General features: G+C 42.6%; 1 protein-coding gene across 7 annotated transcripts in view; it reads right to left on the reverse strand.

The window, feature by feature from the left end:
* The window catches only part of ZNF462 (zinc finger protein 462), an 89,694-nt gene extending 73,308 nt beyond the window's left edge, over nt 1-16,386 (reverse strand). For 2 of the 7 annotated variants that reach the window (XM_085567251.1, XM_021533998.4), the window contains exon 1: nt 15,535-16,116. The gene's annotated coding sequence lies outside the window, so the exon portion shown is untranslated. The other 5 variants (XM_021533996.3, XM_021533995.4, XM_077790045.2 and 2 more) reach the window with 5 other exon arrangements.
* Between the last annotated feature and the right edge of the window lie 904 nt (nt 16,387-17,290).

Below are 17,290 nucleotides of genomic sequence, written 5' to 3' on the forward strand. Positions count from 1 at the left end.
GATGGAAGCAGAGCCCATTCCATCATGAATCTGCTCCCACAGCTTCACAGGAAAAGAGCACAGCCTTTGTAGAGTTTGTAGGGAAGGATACTATCACTAGATAAAGACTTAGCATCTCTCTGTCCAGAAGAGTTGATTCCATGCTTTTGCAATGTCTGGAGGGGGGGCAAAAAGGGCTGATGTTATGCCTTGCAAGTCAGTGTCTGACTAGATTCTTCTAATCTCCTGCTTTCTCATTGATCGCATTTAGATACACGGATTTAACATCTGCCAAATCCAGTAGAAGAAAAAGTCCATCCCCATTGCTGGTATCTTCATTTGTTCCACCTCAATCTCACCAATTGCTTCCACTAAATATCACATTCCACACTTCTAAGCAACCACAGATGCCCAGTCTTTAAAGAGAAGTTTTTAGGACTGAGAAGCATCAAGCACCACAGAATAAAATCCATGAGTAACATGGAAGTTAGAAAAAGTGCTGATTCATATTATACTGTCAACAAAGCAGTAGAGATGGCGTGATTGAGTTGTTTTTAAACAAATAAAAGGCAAACATTTGCCAGCACTGTAATTGAAAGGAAGTTTGCCACTGATATCTATCACATAATTGTTGCAATAACATGATAACTGAACAGTCATGTACCACAAAGCAGTGTAAACTTTTCAAATTCAAAAAAGTCATCATCCAGCTATGTGACTACTGCCAAATCTTGACATTAGGTGTATACAGATACTAATATTAGTTTTCTGATACTCTCATAAAAAGTGGATATCGTCTCTTATCTCTTTATCATAATCTTCTGGACAGCATCCCTACAAAACAGAACATTCAGAGGTCCTTAAGTCATTATTTACCCAAGCAAAGCTAACAATAAAAAAAATCTTCTCTACACCACTGCCAAGGGTAGCCTTGCATTTCTTCATAATTTCCAATAGGCACGACTGCTGTAAGCATTCCAACTTACATATATATATATATTAAGAGCTTCCCCAGTAGTTCACAGCTATCCTTCTGACAAAAATAAAAGGCAAAAAAGCCCTTGCCTAACAGACATTCTTCTAGTAGAGCCTCCATAACTGAGAACTTTTCTGCAACCAAAATGTTTGTGAGGTGGGAGCTGAGGTCTACCTTTCTGGAGGTGGATCCTACTGGTTCACCAGATAATAATTCCAGTTCCTAATTACAGGCACAGGAAACGATAAGGCATCCATGATGACTGAGAAAACAGTCAGTGTGTGTGATCATATGTCCCTGCAGATTGCTTTGGATCTTAAGCGACAGCTCCTTGCTGAAACAGGCTAACTCAGTGGAAGACTGCCAAGCATGCTGTGGTGAGATTATCATCTTAGTAGTTATTTATAATAAACTATCTTCAGCAAGTAGCACCTTTTTCAGTAGGAAAAAAGTCAAGGACAATGCATTTTCTTCACAGCACAGAGACAGTTTATGAGAAAATGTGCAGGCAATATCTGGTGTCATTGTTCACTTGCATACGAAGAAGCACTTCGGATGAACATTCCTCCAGCATGTTCTGAAAACTGTTCCAACACCACCAGAAAAAGCACAAAATTACCAGCCACTACAAAGTACAACCTGCAGTGGAAATTACATGGGTAGACAGAACAGAGTGCCCATACTTTATTTTTAAAAAAATCTTTTGATTTGCCTGCATCCTTAATATTTTTGATGATGAAACAGCCACACCATGGTATATCTGTGGAACCAAGAAGGAGTTCTGCCCTGAGAGAGATGATGGTCAAGTCTCATACAACTCCTCAGTGCCGTTTATTTGCAAGTGCACTGTGCAGAAGTGCCAGAGTCCCATAGCTCCAACCAAAAAATCTGAATGGGGCCAGTGGAGCAGTTTTAAGGATGGAGTTACTGCAGAACAGAACAAACAGTCTTCACACACAAGCTGTGTTTTATATGCATCCCTCCTCCCATCACCAAACTGCAACTGGGAAAACATACCTGTGGGTTGACTACTCCCACTCCAGTTCTTAGGAACACATGAAGAAAGTCATGCTTTTGCAGAGCTGCCACAGAACAGCATCCAAGACAAGGATTCATTCAAGGGGATCTGTAATATATTATCTGAAGATCCTACTGAACAGGCAATGGAAACCATGAGAGCTCTGATTATGAAGTTCAGCTCTGCTGTACCCATCAAGGAGCAAGTTTTGGTATCCCAGAGTTTCCCAGGCTGCAGTTACAGGAAGATATCTCCAAATGTTATGGGTGGGAAAAAACCCTAAACCAGTTGGCCAGGGTGTGACTGAGCTGACAGAAGCCATATCGCCAGAGTTTTTAAGCCCATTGAATGCTTAGTAAACTTACTTAGAAATCTTTTTTCTGCAGCTTTAGATAGACTAGTAACAATATTTGGATCTTCAAAAAAAAAAGAAAAAAAAAAAAATAAAAACAAACCAGAAGGGTGTTCAGGCACTAGCCAAATAGTACAAAGGTGGTCTAAAGAAAGCATGAACAGTTACAGTAGCTTTCTACAGTTTCTTAGTAATTACAGAGATTCAAGGTCTACAGAGAATCACAGCATTTCAAACCTTCTGCATTTCGCAGCTGCAGTTCAATGTTCTCAAATGGTTACAGCTTTTGAACAAACTGTGTCTGCACTAAAGCCAAAAGGATCTACCATGGAGCTTCATCTGAAGCTCAGGACTTGCACATGACTGAACTCTTCTCTTTCTCCAGATCTGCTCAGCCCTTCAGCCTCCTCACAGCCCTTTTATAATCCATCAGACATGCTTTTGGAGTGCACTTCATTGCTTTGTGTTTCATTTGGCTCTTTAAAAAGAAACATACACACACACACACACAAAAAAAAAAATAATCCAAACCAAACAAAACAAAAACCAAAACAAAAACCAAAACAAAAACCAAAACAAAAACAGGGAAAAAAAACCCCCACAGGTTCAGGAAGAGAGGAAGAAATGAAACCCTATTGGGCTGAAGTTTCCAGATGACAAAGCAGAAGATAATTGTTTAATACCAAGCATGAAAGCAGCACAAAAGGACAAGATGCAGAGGGGAGGAAGAAAAAAAAATCTATCTGGGCTTCCTGCACTGGCATGAAATGGCTGCTTTCCTTCTTACTGCCAGCTCCCATGCTTCATGTTGACATTACACATCCTGTGCTGTAGATCCACCCCCATGCTGATGCTTGCCCAACAGAATTATCTCCTGCGTCACAGCAGTGGTAACAGAACTGCTGGCTCTGCAGATCCGAGAGCACCATTTCAATGCTTAATACACGCAGCCACTGGACACACTACCAGATATTCTGGGTTGGTTTATGGCCCTCTGAGTGCTGTACTGCTTTGCCTAACCTTCTGTTAACCAGATGGCCCGTTCTCTCCCCTTGGGATCAAACCATTAGGTTTTATTTTATTAATCTCTACCAAAACGCAAGGACGGTTTGGAGCCCTCGTATCTGGTTTATCTCCAACAGGGTTGCTAAAATGAAAATGACCTAAAAATAACTGGAAATGCTGCTTCACACCAACAGAGAACAAGCTCTTTTGGAGTAAATATTTAAATGATCTGCCAGACGAACCACCACAGCAGCATGAACCACATGGGTAGGAACTTGTATTATGTACACACACACAAAGGTACACACTTCTGCCATTGTAAAAGGACCTAAGTTGCATTCTTCCTGATCCAAAACACTTTTGTCTTCAACAAACCATTACCATATTAGTATCTATTCAAGCCAATTCCTTAATTAACAGGAAAAAAAAATTAAGGGGAAATAATGGGTTCCAAAACCACCACAATTAATGATGGTACTCCAGAAGAAGTGAACATCATCCACAGACAACACAGTGACAGGAATGTTCTCACTAGAACATCTGCAAACTCACATGAAACAGTACTTTAGGGACATGCCAGCACTAACTGAAGTCAAAGTTGAGTATATATAACATACATGCTCCTGCTGTCAAAACACAAAGAGCGAGAATGAAAGAAGGAGCACACGAACGAAAGTGAAAGAATTATCTAATGCATATGCTTCCTCTGAATCTTGCAAATCTGCTACAGCCATGCCCTCACATGCAACCACAAATGAGCATCTCATGTATGTAGGTGGAAGCTGTTGAAAGTTAAGGGCATCCTCAATTCAAGATGTAATTTTCAAACGCCTCCCTGAAAAGCTCCACAAGAATTCCTCCATGCAGCTAAGGATCGGATCTTCAAATGTTTACTCACACAAGTAGCTGCAGTGAAAATTCAGAATCAGGGCACAGCAACTGTTCACATGAATGAGCTCTTAGAGCATAAGGGCTTTAGCTCCCCACCATCTATTATCTACCAAATGCTATACAGTAACTAAGAAAATGCAACAGTGGTGAGGTCTGACCTATTAAAAAGCCTTTGTTAACATTCCTGACAGCGGCAGTGAGCAGTTATAAAATAAATAAAGCGCACATGCTTGCACACCAAACAAAATCCCAGGAATGTAAGAGGAACCCTTTAAAAGGTGCAGTTCTGCTGTCTTCCAAAGGAAATAGGAAGCAAATCCATGTAAAATCTAACTATAATAAATCATTAAAATCTGTTCTTTGTGGCTGCCACCACAGTGCAGTACTTCAAAAGCACAACTGGGTTCACTGCTCAGATTGCTGCACACATGTATTTGTCTGAAGCTGGATCTTTTCAACCTAAAGCTCCAAACCTCTGCAGGCTGGGGTGTCAAACACACTCAAAGACCATGGCACTGGTACTATCCAACTTCCTACAAGGGACTAACTTCTGACATGGAAGGAGATCACAAATCGCCTTCTTCACACCACCTGGGCAACTAAAATGTTCTTGTGGTCATCCATTACTAAAAGTCTTACTGAGACATGAATAACCCTCCAATCTGGATGTCAACAGATCAGCAGGTATTGCCTTCAGCTCATAAGCAGACTGCTTAATTCACCTGTAAAGAGGATTAGATGTCTTCAGCACATCAAGGAAAAAAACATGAGAACAGGCGGTGTGACATTTTAGCTCCATCTATCTTTAAAATTTCCCCAAAGAGCAGGATTTTTTTTAATGTCCCATTTAAGTTACTAACTCATCATCATATGACTGGCCTCCACTGCCATGACATACAAAACTTCAGTATATGGTGACAGGCCCCCTAGAAAGTCATTCCACAACCTGAAACATCATCTACCCTTCAAACACACTAAAAATAGATTCCTCACCCCCTTGAGGTCTCAGCAGCCCATCTGATATTACAGTACAGTATTAACAAACCTATGTAGACATGAATTCTTAAAATAAATATCTTCAGAGATAAGACCAGAATACCAGCAAGCAAACTATATTCCTGTACACCAACTGGCGAACCTGTGGAGGCACTGAAGAACCATGGAGGGCAATGACCATTTCATGTTCATTTTGCAGGAGCACAACTCAGGCAACCTTTGGTCAACCTGCCTGACATCTTGCCAAGCAATTTCTGTCTGAAAGATATTTTCTGACTACACTACAGTCTCAGCAGGTCTTTTTATGTGGTTCCTTGGGAGAACTGAAGATCTTTGTCTTCCCCCACACCTCCCCTGCCCCATGGTGGAAGGAGAGCAGCACCCTGGTAGGCGGCGTGAAATGGAAAGTTCATTGTAGTTTTTTTATCACCTCTGCAATCTGCTCATTTTAAAATAATTCAGGTTTACTCATTTACTCATGCAAAGACCCAAACACACTGACTCACTCTCTCAGCAGCCCCAGTGAGTAATACAGTTATGTCCTTGGAGCCAGAGATTTCAGGTCTCGCACATGCATGGGTGTTCTGGCAGGAGAAACCCGCGCGCGCTCTTGAGCAACAGCAGCTCCTTCCCAACCTACCAGGATGGAAACACACCAGGAGCCACTGAAGGGTTAAACACACCCATCCTGCACAGCAGAACGTGGCCTTGGGTCACATTTACCTACAGAAGGGCTGCTGGAGCACTCCTCTGCCCTGGTGCTGTTGCACACTGGGCTGTTTCACACCATATGCTTGATCACAGACAAGAGAACTTGGCCTCTGCGTGACCTTACACAGCTGAAAGCCGATATGCTTTCTCCCCACTGCCCGCCCCCAGCAAAGATAAAAGGTCATTTAGACCAAAAGGAACCTGTCCACACTGACTTCAAGTTACATTAATTCAACTTTTGGGATGCACACTCCTGGCCAGGAAGCCAAACCCCTTCTCGGAGGGCTGCAAGCCACAGCCATATGACGGGGCAGGAACAATTCAGCAGTCAAAGAGCTAATTAACCAGGCTGAGAGCTGTCTGGCTGCTCTCGATTTTCCATCAGCCATTTGTTACATTTTTTACACTTGTCAAGCTATTTAGCTGACTGAGCATGATAGAAGCAAGGCTTCAGAGGTCCCACATCCTGCAGCCCGAGCCACCCAGCTGTAGACAAAACGGAGGGGAGAAACTGAAATGCAAAATGAGAGCATCCAATCAAATACAGAGAGAAATAATTCCAAATTTGTTCACATTGACATTTTATTTATTTATTTATTTATTTATTGTCTTCATGGTGCCACTTGTCCCACAACATAGAAGAAAACAAGAAGATGACTCCGTTGGCCACTGCCTTCCAAACTCTGCTGCATCACCAACTAAGTTGGTACTGTGTATATATAAATATATTTATCCATACTCACCACAAGCAACAACACACTTGAGAAGACAGGCTCAGTAAGAATGACAGCAGTGACACAAAAACAACGTGGCAGGTAACCACATCTCATCTCTCAAGTGCTCACCAAGAGAAGAGCAGCTCTGCTCCAGTCACACACCAGAACCACTCACAAAAGGAGGCTTTTCTTTCCTCATCTTGGTTTGTTTTAACACACACAGCAGCAAAATCCAGCACCAGGGTCGTAATTTCCAACATGCATGTTATATCCTAAATATACCTATTTTACTGGGTACAGGGATAGTTGGTTGTACGAATTTAAAAAAAAAAAAAAAAAAGGCAACATTTCAAGGGCTGGACAGCAATTCTTTGGTCTCCTTTCTTTTTGGTCAGAGACACCCAAATACCCTTAACAAAGAGACACATGCCCACAATTCTAGCTGAGTCTGACTGGACTGAAGAATCAGAGTTAAAATAAATAAATATCCATGGGCCTCTTAAGTTCTCTCCAGCAGCAGTTTGCTCAACTAGAGTATTCATCCTTGACTCACTGCATCCCCCTCAAGACCACCACTCCTCAAACTATTCCAAGTTTAGCCCAGACTGTAGTTTTCCCTTTGTTTAATAAAAATCATGAAAATTAAAAATTGAAATAGAAAAAAAAAGAAATTACAAAGAAGTTGCTAAATGATCTCCACTGACATAAACCACCTACACCAATCCCTCTGAATTTCTGACCTAGGATCTATTTCAGCTGTCCACTTAATATCAACAACAGGGAAGTAGAAGTGAGAGAAAACAAAAACCCCACCAAACAAACAAAACAAAACAAACAAAAAAAAAAAACAAAACAAAAAACCCAAACAAACAAACACCCACAAAAAACAACCATTTTCAGCATCATCAGCCAGCTGAATTCTAACTTTTGGACCACAGCAAGGCCTTTATTAATGATCCCTCTCCCAACTACACACTCAATCAAATTCTCCAGCAACTCAGTCATTAGAAGGTAAATGAGCCACCCTCCACATCACCATCATGCCGGACCAAAATCTTCCAGCACAAGTAGTCTCTCCCTTAGCTTTGCTGTCTATTTGACAAATAGGGGGAGAAAATGTAAGAAATTTAAGAGAAAAATTACAATAAAATTAAGAAAATTTTGTGTGCTTGCTGGAGCACAGGTTCCAAGTGTCACATTCCTCCCATTCTGCTCTTTTCTTTGGAGAGGTCTGGGGGACAGTGTGTGGGAGGAATGTGCTTGCCTGGCCCCGTGATAAGTGGCCATTGTGTTCTGAAGCATTTGCATGACAACAGTCCAACCCATGATGACCCATCTTCTTCCCAAAAGGAATATCCTGTGATGCCTTCTTTCCACTGATACCATCCCAAACCACTGCTTGAACCTAAGAGCTGCAGGCAGAAAGGAAGCGTTTGCTCATCCCAGCAATGCAAAAGAAGCCCCCATTGTCCTACCAGGCCACGGAAACAGTGACCACATGTACATCAGAAGATTCCATTTTTAGCATCTTTCAAAACAAAGTCTTCTCTTTCACATTATCACGAGTACACTGAATCCTCAGTCTTCCTATATCGTTCTCTGCAATGTCTGCTTTGTTTTGTCTTGAAAAATTGTTCTCCTGCCTCTCTACCCCATGCCACTGCTCCATTAGCAGCAACTTTCCACTGCAAGTAATTATGGCATGCTTTAGCCTACTTTTTTTTCTGTTTGCTGAACAGCTCTGCCTATTTTCTACTTGTGCTGATGCTACCATTTACTTTTCCTCATGCTCTAATCCCTGTATCCTTTGAAGGCCTGACTTCCTCCACACCATGACAGCAGCTGGGGCTCTCAGGCCCCTTTTGAGACCTTTTTAATAGCTGCTGTAATGCCATTCTGATGAACATCCCAATTCCTAATCTTCAGGTCAGCACAAAGCCTGCATCAGTAACAAGTGCTGCAAACACAACATCCAGGGCTGCTGAGCACCCATTATCTAAATGACTTCAAGTTATTAATTGCATATTCCTGGAACTGGAAGGAGAAGGAAAAACACTGTCACATAATGCAAGCACTTAGTTTTTTCACACATAATCCCAATTAGAAGGTCTTATTTTCCACCAGGAAGTAACAAGTGACACACGTCAAGAACTGAATTCTTAATTTAACTGGTTCAAAACTAATAGAAGTAGCCTAGTGAATCAAGTGCTTTCCCAGAATTATTTGTCCTCAACACACACTGGCCTTGCAATGATTGCTACCCTAATAAGCTCTAAATAAGTCCTTCCTAATCACTCATGACATTGATGATGTGCCTACAGCTCTTTATGCTGACACTATTAAACAAGTATTCTTTAAGAGACTGCGTTTGACTCCACTCAAGAACAACTCCTAAACATCTCCTACTTCCATCTTCTTTCAATTACCAGCTAAACTCAACTTAATTAATTGCTTCTCCTGATGGATCTTACCATCTTCTACCTAAGAAGCTGCTTTTAGCCCAAGCCAAAACCCCACTGTATTCCCCCTAGACAGCAGCTGTGGAGGTCCATAAGTATAATTATGGACCACAAAAACCAGACAGAAATGATGAGACTTTTGATCAAGGTAAAATACAATGTATAGCACTGCTGCTATGTCTGGGACTGATGTTCTGGTAACAAGTGTATTTCAAAAATTACTACAAAGTAGTCAAAACCAATGAGGGAAATATTTCTTAAACACACTGCTTAAAGAAAAGTTCCTTCAGGTAGTGATCAGCCCAGGATATTTTGAATTACTGCAGTAACTTACATTGCCTCAAGCTGACCAAAGCAACTGCACCAATACCATCAACTCCAAGACAGCTGAAAAGAGCCAGAGGAAAAAAAACAAACTACATTGTATTTAAGATTGTGTTCAACCCTAAGATACCAAACACAATGGCTCCCCTTCCCGTATCTCTTAACTCTATCCTCTTCCTCAAACCCCTTCAGAGATGCATTTGTGCTGCAACCTCTGGCACAGCTTAATAAAGCTCAAGAGATGAGGGGCAGACTTTAAATCTTTGGTATTGTTTTTAACCTTGAAAAAAAAAATGGAACAGAACCCAAAAACAAGAGAACCCACATGACTTTGTATATACCTACGTGTTGAACTTCCCAAACACAAGCTGAAAGCAGAAGAATACTTCCTAAACTCAGGATGCAAATAAAGACCACTTCTATTAAACCTGGTCCTCTAAGTTTGGAAACTTCTACTAAAGACCTTTTTTTTTTTTGCTACAACCAACAAGATAATTATCATAAGTCGATCTATCTCCCTTCCTCCCCCCTTTTCTTCTTTCAGCACTGGCATACAAACCATGCTATTTTAACTTCTTTCCTGTTCTCCCAGTTCTTCTGGAACATTTTATTTTCAACAGTCAACTCATTTGGAGAAGTGCCATGCTGAAGTTCAACCGTGTACAATGTTAACTGTGTCTCTGCCAGCAGCTGAGGACTTGCATCACACCACCTTCTCCAGGCACCTCTTGATTAAACAATTTGAGTTCCTCTCTCTGAGAAGTTAGCATATGTTTAAGTAATCTTCACTCTCATCACACTCCTTTTATTTCCCCCCGCCCCCCTCTTAAAAATTATTCTCACTCTCTGAAGAATAAGATGGAATTTCTCATTCTCTCCTCAATTAACTCTCAGCAGACCTCCTGCTCACCTCCCATGGGTCCAGAGATTTCTTGGTTGTTGAGTACCCTAGAGTGAAGCCACTGTTGGGAAAGCAAGCACGCATTTGGGCTGATGAAGTTCAACCTCTCTGCTGAAGCCAGCAACGAGAAGTTCATACTTGAACACATCTTGGATCAAGTATGCAAGTCAAGCAAATCATACTGTTCTGGCACTGACAGCAGACCATGTTCATCCAGAACAAGTTCACAAAATATATAATTTTCTACTTCAAGGTAGAAAAATATCTGTTTAGAGTCAAAATATGAGAAATACATGATGCTGAAGGAGTACTTCCATTATTTTTCTTCTATAATAGATTGGAGGTGTCACAAAATATAAGGAAACAAAATACACAAAACAACACAGACATCTCGGCCTTTGTAAACCTTTCCTGATCTGTGGAAAACAAGACCTCCTTCCTCCATCAGCAGCTTCTTCCAATCACTATTTCACTGGGGACTTTTGCATTTATCCCTAAGTTTGCCTGGTGAAGCTTCAACATGGGACAATATTAGTTAATGAGTAGTACACAGCTATTCACCAGTTTCACATTTTCAAGTCCTTTTTATGCAGTTTCTTACTTCAAAGCACTGCCGTTCTGCCAATTTAAGAAAATTATCCACAACACCACACAGAGAAAGTGTTACAGTAAACTGAGGTAATCTCAATTTATATTGTAACTCCACATATGTTGTTTGGAATAATGGGAAAACCCAATAAGAAATACTGATTCACACTGGGTTCCTGGGAGTTCCAGATTTCAAGAGACATCTTTTGAGCTCTTCTGAAGTATTCTTCCTCAAACTGTAAGTTGTACTATTATAAGACTTAAGTTCTTCCCATTTCCTTTTTAAGGCTAAAATTAAACTTGCCCATTCCTTGGGGCCCAGAGGAACATCTGCCAGATGTCCAGACATCTATGCTGAACAATAGTCATCTACTTGTCAACTCTCTTTTTAATCATCCTTTTATCAGTCTTCATAAAAGTCAATTCCTCTTTTAAGTCAAAGTGCACAATGCTAACGAATTTATAAAGGTCACTGGAATGGAATGATCATATTTCTTTCCATTTCCACTTTTGCAGTTGCCCTGCTTTCCCTTTCCAGCACCCCATTATGTACTCATATTCTTCAGTCTAAGCAAACAGATTATTGTATTTTTAGTCTTCCTCTTGCAATAAAATAGTATTTTTAATTATGGAAGGAAATTGTAAACATGACATCTAAAGTTTCTCAACAACATAACCTGGTGTGAAGCTAGCAAAAATGTAAAACTAAATCAAATAATTCTTTAAATATTTTTAAAATAGTGCTTCATAAGCTGTCTAATAGGTGTGAGAAAAGTGATTAAGAAAAGCATATTTAAATACTGGACAATAAGCTACCAATGGTGATCCTTTCTATTAGAGACTGGACCAATAAAAAATTCTGTGTGCCCCAAACCAAAAGCAATTGAAAGCCATTGTCTGAATGAAGAAATTTATGCCTGATTTGGAGAAACATTCATACCACTACCATGGTGTGAATTAAGATCATCTTTCTGGATCTTCTTTAAAAAACAATGGATTTGGGTTTTTTTGTTTGTTTGGGATTGTTTTTGGTGGGTGGAATTATTTTGTGTTGTTTCGGGATTTTTTTATTTTTAATAAGAGTTCTTCAGGTAGAATTTTAACAGCAAGGTGAACTTCAAACTGTCTGGGCAGAACCACAACAAGAAGCACCATTAACAAGAAAGTAATTCTCAGAAGAGGTTTCAGTCTCAAAGTGAGGAAACCCAGGGAAAAAAAAAAAAACAACAAAAAAAACCTATTAAAACTACTGCAATGTTGTTTGGTTTTCTAGGGTGTTAAGAGGCCCTCCCCAAAAGATCTTCATCTGAAATCTCAGAGCTGTTCTTGGATTGCACATGCCATGTTCAAGGGCAGTGTATCTGCAGGGCACCCTGTAGTGCCAGCACTGGGCTGACCTCTCCAGAAGTAAGAGGAGATTCACAGCTCTGAACCACAAGCACTCTGCATAAGGTCCATATAGGGGATGGATATTTGGGATCTGACCCAAATAAGCAAAGGTCAGTGGGCAATTTTTCAATTTGTCTTCAATGGCTGACTTAGACCTGTGCAGAGGTCTGAAAAATCAATCAAAAAATATCACCTTGGGGGCGGGGGAGGTGGGGAGAAACCCAAAACAATACCACAACAGCAAAAACAACCAACCAAACAAACAAAACCCCAAAACCAAAAGCAGTTAGCCTCTCTTTTTGTCAAAATACAGGATTAAACATACCTGAAATGGTATGCTCCATGGCCTTCTTCTGAAAGATGGAGACAACCAGAGAACCTCAGTAATTTGGGTGACACATCAGCAAAGAGAACTTAAGAAATTCACAGCTGATAATGCAATATCCTTCCGAAGTATGTTAGATTACACATTAAAACATATCTTCCACAGCAAAAATAAAACAAGGGCATTGATTTTTAACCTCTAAGATGGATCTCAAGTTCATCACCCGTCACTGCAATCCTCAAATCTTTCTGGTTTTTGCACATCTGGGAGGATGTTCTGATTCAGATTCACTGTTCCCCCATCCTGCCACTTAACATCTTCCCGTATTTGTTCTTAAACACCTTAGAATAATCAATGTATGGACATCACTCACACCCTTCCATGGAGCTGTACCTTCAAGCGCAGCAGCACTGCACTCCAGATGTATTTTGGACTTTTTGAGAAACTGCATCTACTGTGCAGCTGATGTGCAGATTTCAGTGGGTGGGAAAAGATCCGAAGCCAGCTTTGAGTCTACTCAAAATTGCTTCAGATTAAAAGGTGGGTTAAAAACAAAGCACACGAATTCCTGCTCAACTGCTATCTTGCTTTAAAGATCTCAGGTTTCCATAATGACATTAAAATCACAGTAAGAATGTTGCTGTAAGTTTTCAGGAAAAAACAGTATTTTATGACACCAAAAAAGACAGCTGTGAAAACTGTTTTGCTTTTTCCATGAGAGATTATGTATGTTATGATGCTCTGAGGAATCTACTAAAAGCTTGCCAGTATCACTTTAATGTAACCTAGTGAGTGGGGAGAAATATTCCATCCTAATTTAAAACACATCCAAAAGAAGGAATGCTCTTGGAAATGAGATGTCAAAAATCCCAAAAAATAGGCATCATCACCTAGGAAAAAAAGAGACATTTCATGATACCCTCTGGAAGAACCTGAGCAGCCTCAAGCTGCATGCACTTACCTCCAAATGCTTTCAGAAATCTAAAAATATATGCTTATATATGCTATTTACTTGGCCAACTGATCAACCTCCAAAATCCTGTGGTCTTTGACCAAAGAAAAATATCTAGAAAGGTGACCTCCGCATGAAAGCATGAGAGAAAAAAAGCCTGAGGATGTGTTTCTCTGTGTGAAGGAGAATCTGAGCAATTTCCTCCAATCCTCATTTCCTGATAGCATGAAGACAGCGAGAAGACCCATCACAATGTTGTGCATTGAAAAATCTGAAGGGAAAACCTTAGGGGAAAAAATCATGATTAAGGCAGCTCCTGCCCAGCAAAGCCTCAAAACATGGAGAGACATCCACAATGTTAGGAGCACTTCCCATCTCAGCTTTGTCTACTCTCTCTCTCCTCCATTTTCTGGTGGAGCTAGAGAACATGACATGGCTTACCTGACTCAGATCACAGCTCTCTGCCAAACTAGTCACTTCCTCTTAGACATGCAAGCAGCTTCATGAGACAAACAGACCCCCACAGACGCACACACAAAAGCAGGAGCAGAAAGCACTCAAAACTTGGAGGTCTCTCCCCTTCCAAACACCAGAGAAACAAATGAAACTTTTCCCTTTTTCTCCCCCAAAAAGAGGGAGGTGAAGGGAAGGGGGGGAAGGAATCCTATCAGATCACAACTACATGAAGCTCCAGGAGGATCTCTCTGTGAGGAGAATAGAAACCACAGTGCTGAGGGGAGCCGGGGGGCACGGGGGGGGAAGGAGAAGGTTACTCCAGAAGACATAAAGAGCCTGTGGACTGTGTGTGTGCATGTGTGCGAGAGCGAGGAGAAGCTTTGTGTGGTGGAGCCTGGACTGGAACCAAAGCAGACAGCTTGCAAATGGAGGACAGGGAGATAAAGAAAGGGAAAGAGGGGGAGAGATAGGGAGAAACCTGCTCCGGGTGGGTTGAGAAAGGGGAAGGGGAGAAAGCGCCTTCTCCCTTGCCTGGTTTAAAGGTAGGGACATCGGGGAACTGAGCAAGTAGAAGTGGGCTCCTTCCCCTTCCTTTCTTCCCTTCTCGCTCTCCTTTCTCTCAAAGGAGAGCACAAGCGTGTGTAATGGCTCCTGCTCTCCAGCTGAACGCTGTCCTCCTCCAAGCCACCTCCTGCGGGCACCAGCAGCCCCCCAGCCCCGAGGCCGGCGGGGACCCCCGCATCCCAACTCCAGGAGAGCCGCGGCGGGGGCACCTCCGCCGGGTGAGGGACCAGCCTCGCCACGGCGAGCAGGGCAGCGAGGGGACGAGCAGACAGAGGAGGAGGGGGAGAGCGGCTGGCAGAAGGAGAGAAAGAAAGCAAGAAGGAAAGAAAGAAAGAAAGAGAGCCAGAAAGAAAGGAAGGAAGGAAGAAAGAGGTCACCCGATTGCCTGGGTCGTGCCAGCACGGAGCTTTTCTCTCCTCCGTGTGTCTCCCGTCTCTGATCCAAGTCCACACGCACAGCACCATCCAGACCTCGCACACACACACATATCCTCTCAGGCACCCCCCACCCCGAAAGCTCGGCTGGTATCTCACTTATCTCCCCATATTTCCCCCACCCCACCCCCCCCCCCCGTAATGCAACAACAAAAAATTAATTAACCGCCTTCCTCCTCCTCCCACCACCACCACCACCACCACCAGCACCTCCTCCTCTTCTCCTCCTCCATGCAAGAGACTTCTCTCTCAAACAAAACACCCCGCTCTCGCTCCCCTCTCTTCTCTTTTTTTTTTTTCCTTTCTTTCTTCCTCCTTCCTCCGTTGACCGAATGAATGGATTTCAGAGGAAGGTGGTGGAAAGAAAGACAGACATAAAAGACCAAACAAAATAACACACGCACAGACACACACACAACGAGACACAGACACACACACAAACGAGAGATGATCTCTCCAATGCCAAGCCAGAGATGGGTTTTAATTGCAAGAACTTACAGGAGCGTCCCGGCACTGCTGCTCTTGCTGCTGCCTCCTCTCCTCTCCTCTTCCTCTCTGCCTAGCTCTTCTTGTTATTGTTGTGGAAGTTGTTTTGTGAGTCTCATGTGCTCCTTGCCAGGTCTCAGCAATGGAGGATCGCCATCTTTCCCTGCTTTTCCCCCCCTCTCTCTCTCTCCCTCTCCCTCTCTCTCTCTCTCCTTCACTGGTTTGCTGCAGCTGCAGATGACCTGAGATATCCGTCTCTCTCTCTCTCTCTCTCTCTCACCCTCTGTGTCTCTCTCTGAATAATGAGCAACCAGAGGGAGAGAGAGAAAGAAGACAATCTCCTCTCCTACCACACAAAACGCAAGAGCACCAGGGGGTGCAAGAATCCTTTCTAACAACAACAACAACGTGTAGGGGAAGAGGAGGAAAAAGAGAAAGAAAAGAGAAGAAAAGAGAGGAGGAAAAGGCAAGAAGAAAGAGGAGGGAGGTGGAAGAGGAGGGGGGAAAGCAAGCAAGCGAGAGAGATCCAGCAGGCAGACAGATGGAGGAGAAGATGGTAGTGATAGAGGAGGAGGTGTTGAAGATGAAGGAGATTAAGAGGAGGAAGGTGGTAACAAAAAGTTAAGGCTTGGGACACTGAATAACTCACAGGCCAGGGAGGAGGAGAAGAAGGGGGAAAGATCTGAAGATCTTCCCCTTCCAAGCTGTTGCCTTCACAAAGCTTCCTGTGCAGGAGCGCTCAGCAGCTCCTGCGATGCTGGGGGAGCCGCTGGGATGGAGCGCTCTGCTGGGTCATAGCTCTCTTCCAGCCATGACAAAAACCGGTTTCTGCATGCAGATCTGCCCCCGAGGTGATCCCTCAGACACATCCATCTAGAGGCTAATCTTCCCTGAGCAGGGTAAAGAACATAAATGGAGCTGGAGGTTGCAAAGTATAAAACCAGATCTACCACGTGGTTGGTTTTTAATCCCCCTTCCAGCTCGCATTTGATGTGGAGAAAGGACACTCAAATTGTCCATTTCTGGCACGTATTTTGAAGTCTACTCCTGGAAATAAACGACAGTCATCTCCAGGTTTTTTATTTCTCACAAGCATTTGGGAGAAAAGAGAGCTTGCACTACTATCACCAATATCACTTCTACATTGGTGAAACGTGTTTTTGGCCGCAAAATAAAATAAATAATTCCACTTAAAATAACTTTTATGCCTCCCAACACCTAGTTGTCTGCCTCTTTGTGACTGATTATTTAAAACCGTGGAAACTAACGATCAAGGCTCACAAAGAAAGGTATCTGGGTGATGAAGGCAAGCAGACAAAGACAAAGCGGCTGTAGCCTGCATTTTTATTTAGTCTCGTTTCTATTAAGCATTGTCCTGAGCTACTTCTTTTGCTCGACACCCCCACCTCAGTGCAACCTCCCCCCTCCCCTTCAGTCTTTCCACAGCACCAGGTCAGATTCTTTCTGGGGTTATGTCTAGCGAGGAAAGGGGGATGGGGGTGGAGGGGCGGGAGGAATTAGGGTTTACGTGCAGACTCAGTAAATCAATACGCGGGAGTGAGGCAAAATCAATTTGAGCACAAGGGCATGACTGGTATTGGAACATCAGTGGGGTTTCTCGAGCTCTCCAGCTCCGCAGTTTTGCATGGCTGGAAGAGAGACTAGAACCACGGAGCTCCGGTTCGGGCGGAGGGGGAGATCTTCCTCTGCTCCGAGGAAGTTAACATATGAGTGGTGGACCTAAGGTGATCTCCTGGAAATTTTAGAG

This window comes from Lonchura striata, chromosome Z (genome assembly GCF_050655825.1).
Source record: "Lonchura striata isolate lonStrDom1 chromosome Z, ASM5065582v1, whole genome shotgun sequence".
Taxonomy (NCBI): domain Eukaryota; kingdom Metazoa; phylum Chordata; class Aves; order Passeriformes; family Estrildidae; genus Lonchura; species Lonchura striata.